Source organism: Pleurodeles waltl, chromosome 3_1 (genome assembly GCF_031143425.1).
Source record: "Pleurodeles waltl isolate 20211129_DDA chromosome 3_1, aPleWal1.hap1.20221129, whole genome shotgun sequence".
NCBI lineage: Eukaryota > Metazoa > Chordata > Amphibia > Caudata > Salamandridae > Pleurodeles > Pleurodeles waltl.
The window spans coordinates 112,319,284-112,326,193 of record NC_090440.1 but is presented as its reverse complement, the minus strand read 5'-3'; the positions used below and the strand labels follow the sequence as shown (position 1 = coordinate 112,326,193).

The 6,910-nt window shown below is 42.6% G+C and overlaps 1 long non-coding RNA gene across 1 annotated transcript; it reads left to right on the top strand.

Moving 5' to 3' along the window:
* Positions 1-266: 266 nt before the first annotated feature.
* Positions 267-6,461, top strand: LOC138283164 (uncharacterized). Its single transcript, XR_011201101.1, has 3 exons — positions 267-421; positions 3,433-3,492; positions 4,149-6,461. It is a non-coding gene; the product is annotated as an uncharacterized lncRNA (long non-coding RNA).
* Positions 6,462-6,910: the final 449 nt, after the last annotated feature.

Below are 6,910 nucleotides of genomic sequence, written 5' to 3'. Positions count from 1 at the left end.
ATAAGTGCAACCACAGTTCTAATTGTAGTGTGCAACAGTGAATCTCTGTGAAGCCAGCCCTACTGTTGCAGTACTTAATGTTATGATACTCAGTTTGGGTTTTTGATAATGCAATGTTAGTAATTGTGCCAACATTTATTATCCAAGAAAAGGGCTGGAGCATTCTGGTGTTCTTATACTGCTCCTGTGCCCATATCAGAAAGATAGATTCAGTTTCAAGGAAGCTCAGTGCACTAAACTCTACTATAACTCTGTCAACAGCGACCCACCCCCGAAGATACAGGGTGTCTCTTTCTCTTCCACTCCAACCTTTCCATTTGGTACACCTGCTGGGGTTTTCTGTGTCCACCAGGATGTGCCGAGAGGTGTTCCAGGAGGTAGGGGGGGTTACCATCGCCCCTGCAGACATCCTGCTTTTCAGGTGAGTGTCTCGTCTCGACAGTCGAGGGCCGCTGAGAGGTCGAGGAATATGAGTGCTGTGGTATGGCTGCAGTCTAGAAGTGATCGGATGTCATCGGTGGCTGCAAGAACAGCTGTCTGCATGCTGTGGTTGAACCCGGACTTGGAGCGGTCCAGAAACTTGTGGACCTCGATTAAATTTCGTAGTTGTGTGTTGATGGATTTCTCCAGTGTAGGGTAGCAGCAAGATGGGCCAGAAGTTCTTAGGTTTTGATGGGTTGGCCAATGGTTTCTTCAGGAGGGGGCGTACTTCAGCGTGTTTGTAGTCCTCAGGGAAATGATGAAACATGTCAAAGTTGTAAGTCCCTTGTAAACGATAGGGCAAGCCTGACATCAACAACCTCAAAGTTAACTAAACATACTTGGCCATTGGACCACAAATGTGCTCATGTATGTCTAAGGTACAATGGAGGGACAGGGAGATTTCAAATTGGTCCAGTACACATCATCCCAAAAGCATACAAATTAATAAGGTTACACTGTTCCAAAAGGATTACCACAAGTCAGGGAGGCACTACTAAAAGTATAAGTCAGGGCCCTCACACACCTAAAGGGTGTCATGCTTTATCATAGGGCCTGCTTCTCATTGGGCTGGTGCTACAATGTCCGGTCGGCCCCTCTGGGGGGCTCTTTGCCAGAGATCTTTTTGATACGTACAGTGGTTAGATGTAGGAGTAAACTCAGTTCTACGAGGAGAAGTGAAGAGCTGGAGAGGGTATATTAAAATTGGCTGTAGACCTTACAGTGAATGAGTTTATTATTAATAAGGGGTCTAGTTCAAGATTAAAAACAGAGGGAGTGATCAAGGAAATAATGTTCCTCCACTCTACCAAGAAAAAGGAAAGTAGGGAAAGGAGAATTCATCCTTTAACCCTAATTAGGGGTCGACATGTTTCATGCCATATTGTCCCTGCAGATCAGTTGGCGTTTCTTGAGGACCAAAAGCAAATCCAAACGGAAAACTCCTAGGTTTCACTTCGGGAACCAATGTGAGTGTAAGGTGCATGAAAGAAATGATAGTAAATATAAAACGTACATGGGAAGATAAGAAAAACCTAAGTAGAGTTTGACCTAGGGAAACAAAGTGGAGAAGGAGAGAAAAACCCATAATTACATAAATAAGAAATTCGACATCCAAGTGGTTCCAAGACACTTAGGGGTAGCATGCACACACACTGTGAGGCAATGTACTATTATCATCATTCACAGTCCCACCATCTCTGGGTGCGAATAGTCATATTGACAGATAAAAACATGTAAGTCTAGATATAGTGAGCTCAATGTCTCACCTTCCTATATTAAGGAACATGCCCCTTGGGATAATGTGAGCTGAGGAACTACCGTAGCACCGGAATAAACAAAAGCTTAGAGGTGAAATAAATGTGTATGTCTGCAGGTGACTGTGGATTTCTGTGCTGATAATTGAACTTGATGATGGCAGACACCCTCCAGCCCTCAGAGGAGGTTATGTCGCCTCTAGACATAGTCAGGGGAATCCTGCCTGTGCAAATGAACAGAGCTGAGGTGACCACAGTCAACATGTGTCAATGCATGCAAAATGTGCCTGTGTAGCCATACAAAGTGCCACTGGAGCATATCTTTTCACACACAAACATGTCACATACATTCCAAAAATGACACATCAGCACACCATCTCCAACAATTTGCATGCATGGGAAACTTTACGTTACACGTGTTGCATTGCATCATGACGTCTGGCCCTTAGAACACACACTTGCAATGCCATTGTCATGGGTTACCGGAACATACCCAAGCCTTAGTCAACAGCATACTTTGCTAAACATTTGTCAAGTATATCAGATGGCCCATACTATCTTATGTTGTGTTGTGAAATCAACAGTATGAATTCTGACAAAACAATGTGGTAGATGTACAATTTGAGTTCCATCACATATGTACACTCACAGTATACACATTGTACACATGGGTAAACATACATGTGGAAAATAGTCTTCATACACATACATATTTGCAAACAGTATTAATCCTCCCATGCATCACACACAGCTACAAATATATGGAAACACATTCCTATGTTAGCAGTACACAATGTAATACTCATGCATGCATATATTGCATTACCATACAGACAACAAAGATGCATAGCACATGTAACTAGGAATGTGAATTTGGATGCCCTGTCAGCAATTCTCCCTAAAATCCACACATGCCTGTCATGCGTGAAGAAAATGACGCATACAGTATTTCAACATACACCGCAAATACCAAAAATGACACCTCGCACCTGCGCGTCTAAACTAAATGGTTATTCTTTGTCAGCCTTCATACAAAAATCCATGCGTGGCCCTAATGCGTCAGAGAACGACTCATACAATAGTCTTTCAAACATCACAAATACAGAAAATTATGCCTCAGACCTGCACATCTAAACTAAATGGTCATGCTTTGTCAGCCTTCATACAAAAATCCTGCACGGCCATCATGCACTTTTCAACCCTGATGCCACATCATGCCTGCGCCAAGTATGGTGCAGAACATGCACAGTGCCATCATAATGTCATAGTTTACAATGTTAGTGTTCTGACATGCTCCACGGTGCACTGTATGTCAAATACGTCACACACATGGTAGAGTTATGTGGTGGTAGGGGGCGGCAGAAAAAGTGGAGCATCTGAGCGGTGCTCCTTTTTCACAAAGATTTACTACAAAGTACTAAGCTTCTGATAATTGCCAGTGTCCTGTCTCCAAGACATTGTTTCTCATATATTTAAAACATGTACGTATGGGTGAATCCCATTTCTGTATGTGTTTTTTTGAGCTAACAATGTCTATCTAGATGACATGTTATAGATTCAAGTTGTTAATTCCTAAACCTAAGTGAACTAGGTAAATTAGCTAAACATATGGAAGATGTATGGAAGATGTAACAGTTGTTAGATGCTTTTTTTGTACAACAATCACAAAGCTGTGTTGTCCTCCCATGTCTTGCAGGTAGACCTCCACCTTACACCATGGGAGAGGTTTCACGATTTGAAGACCCTGATACAGCCAGTAAGTGTTACCTTGTATATCAAATGTGTAGATTAAGGGTTGTATGTGAGAGAATATGATGTGTGCAATGCCATATGAAATTGCATGTGTGTCAATTAAGACACCATTCGCTATCCTTGGGTATCAACATCATATCTGATGTAATGTTGGGGATGTGGACCGTGAAAAAATTATGCACAGGTGCCAACGTGTGCTGCAATGGATGTGTGAGTCTTTGAAAAAGATACATATGCACACAAACACAGTGATGCCAGTCAAGATGTGTGTCAGAGGTTCTGGGTCTCAGAAATGTATTGATGTTGGCAACATATTTGTCACAGCACATGTTGCTACACTGTGTGCCATACTTTGCATAAAGTTACTCTGGACATGCTACTAGTCTATCCATCTGTCGAGGTCTCCAAGGGGCTTAACAATGAAACACTTGCACCACCAGTGCTTCACTACTATTCAGAAATGAAGTGATGCACCAGCCATGCAAGGAGCTGTTTGGCAAGGCCAACAGTTAATATAGTACACATTGAGATTTCAGCTCTTTTCTGGATAATTGTGGTTTGGTGAACTACATGTGTCATCTGAAGATGCTGTTTCCATTGAATGCTTGTTCTTCCTCTACCCAAAGCAGTTTCTGATGACATGTTCCCCTCATGTTTTAGCGGCCTCAATGACTCCTGCACAGAAGCGTGCCTCTGAAAAAGGGCTGAGAGATTCAGGCACAACTGTGAGAACCAGAGAGGATACTGCAGGATGGCCAAACATTATAGGTGTGAGAAGTCATCGGGGTCATGGCAGGCTCATGGAGGACAATACAAACAGCCTGCTACAAGCAGAAAAGCAAGTGAAACCTCAGCACAGAGGGTCAGGGGTTCCACCCCCTCAACATCTACGGCCCCTACCACAGCAGCATCCCAGCCACAGCTACCACCGGCTTTCACTGCCTACACAGTTGAGCAAGAAATGCGCAAGGGCATGGCGGATATCAAACTGAGGTTGGCCAAACTGGAGGAGATAATGAGCGCAACTACACACTTTTAAAATGCATTTAAAAAAAGCTGAAGAAGCACCTACTTCAAACCCTTCCCTCTGCCCAGTACCTTTCCTTCCCCTAGTTTTTACTTTAAATAGTTTTAATGGGTTTTAGATGTGTTGGCATAGGCAAAATATTTTTTGTTTTTAGGGGCTGTTGGGGGAGTTATGTATAGGGGTATATGTAAAAACATAACAAAATGGAAAAATATAAAAAAAATTACAAAAACAAATATATTTGATTAGGCAGTAGGTTTAGATAGTCTACGTTAACTTTAGTTCATGTTGTCCTTCTTGTCTATTGTCTCCTAAGGGGATGTTGGGGGCCAATGTTTGTTGTGTGGCGTTACATGTACAAGATAAGTTTAGATAAGGATAGTTAGCTAGAGGAGTAAGTTAAGGTTAGTTAGTATAGGATAGGTTAGTGTAGGTCAGTGTGTAGTTTAGGATTTTTATTAGGTAGTGATTTTTAGAATTAGTAAATCTTGTTGGTTTCCGTCAATATCGGGTCCATGATCATTGGCTGTCTGGGTGTTATCATGTCTGCACTGCTCACATTAGACAAATGCCTTTGGGTGTGCATTCATTATAGATTTACATGTGTGGCTGCGTGTATCCCATATGACCAAGGACCTGTCTGATTGATAGCGGTATGACATCAGCTACTCAATACGCTATTCAGTGCAGTTCCTGACACTCTGATTGCGCATGTGTACAAATTCTAAGACAGGTAATCAGGCAACTTCTATTGTTTGTGATAAGTTATGTAACATTCATTGTTGGGAAATTTTGAATATTGCTCTCTACCTCGTTTGGGGAATGGCTACTGGCACACAAACAACTGCCCCTCGCAGTCTTTCATATGCCTATTATGTTGGTCACATCAATGTCATCAGGGATACTTCCAGACACTTGTGTTCTGAACCACACATGCCATGTGTAAACTTGCATGATACATGTTTATTACATGCTTTGAAGACTCTGAAATTGCATTGTAGTCCACTGTACTATCAGTCACCTTAATCATGTTTGGGTCGATGTGTTTGGCTTTGTGTCTGACAGAAAGCCACACGTGTCCTTTTGTTCTGTAGCCATTGTCCTAGCTTCACACAATGCATACATTTGAAACAGTTGATGGATCACTCAAAAAAGTACATATGTTATTATGGTAATTAATTTACATGTGCAAGTTCTGTATCAGATGATGTACAATGTACAGTTCACTGACCCCATGAGAGACACCAAGCTGTTGAATGCCCAGTCAGAGTCCAAGGGTGAGGGACCTGTCATGAGACAAGTGCAGGAGAGGTAATCATCAGTGAGGAGGTGTCCAAATTGACATTAGGTAGGAATTGAGACTAAGGCAGTCCATGCATAATGAGTCAACCGTGGTAGAGTGAAAAGGGCACTTTAGCTACCGGAGAGTGTTTCTAGTGAATGTTGTTCCTTCTACATCTTCACCCTCTGATGTGTATGGTGTCTCCTGTGCCATGGGTGGTGTTATTATTGAAGTAGATGGGGGCACACAAACATTAGGGGATAGGGATGTGGAATCAATGGTCCCGTCAGCTGCCATTTGTGGGACAGTGAAAGGCCTCATTGCAGGTAGGGGCAACTGCTGGTTTCACAACACAACAGCTATATCACAGTGGTAGATAGCCATGTTTTCAATGAGGGAGGCCAGATCCTGCTGCATGGACCCAAGAACATGTTGGATATCTCCCAGCCTGTTGTTAAATATATTGCTGCCACTTTTGGGAAGGCAATTGTTTCAGCCTCTGCCTCAGGACAGCAGCTATCTAGACCTGGGACTGCTGGTGTCCACCTAGCAGAGAGTGGATGCCTCTGATGGCAGCAGAGTTGTCCTGATTTGGACTGAGGCAGCTCTGCAATCCCTCTAGCCTGCCCGTCATGGTCTCCATCCCCATGGTCTTCAGCTCCCGCTGGACTCCTGCTGCCTTCTTAAAGGTAAGGTCTAGGTCCTCAGAGGCTAGGTGTTAGAAATGGGGTCTTTGGTTGGCAGTCAGGTTACCCCCTGTCCAAACAAGGACCCTCACTCTAGTCGGGGTAAGTCACACACAATCCAAATTATCATGTGCCACCCTCTGGTAGCTTGGCACTGAGCAGTCAGGTTTAACTTAGAAAGCAATGTGTAAAGTATTTGTGCAATAAATCATACAATACCACAAAATAACACCACAAAAATACACCAGTGTTTAGAAAAATATATAATGTTTATCTGGATGAATGCAGGTCAAAACAATTAAAGATGCAATAAGCAAATGTAGTGATATCACAGAAAGTGATATCAAGTGTCTTAGAGTTGAAATATTAAGTTAAAAGCAATAAAAAGTGTCTTATGTTCTCCTAGAAACAGCAAGTGTCTCTTGCA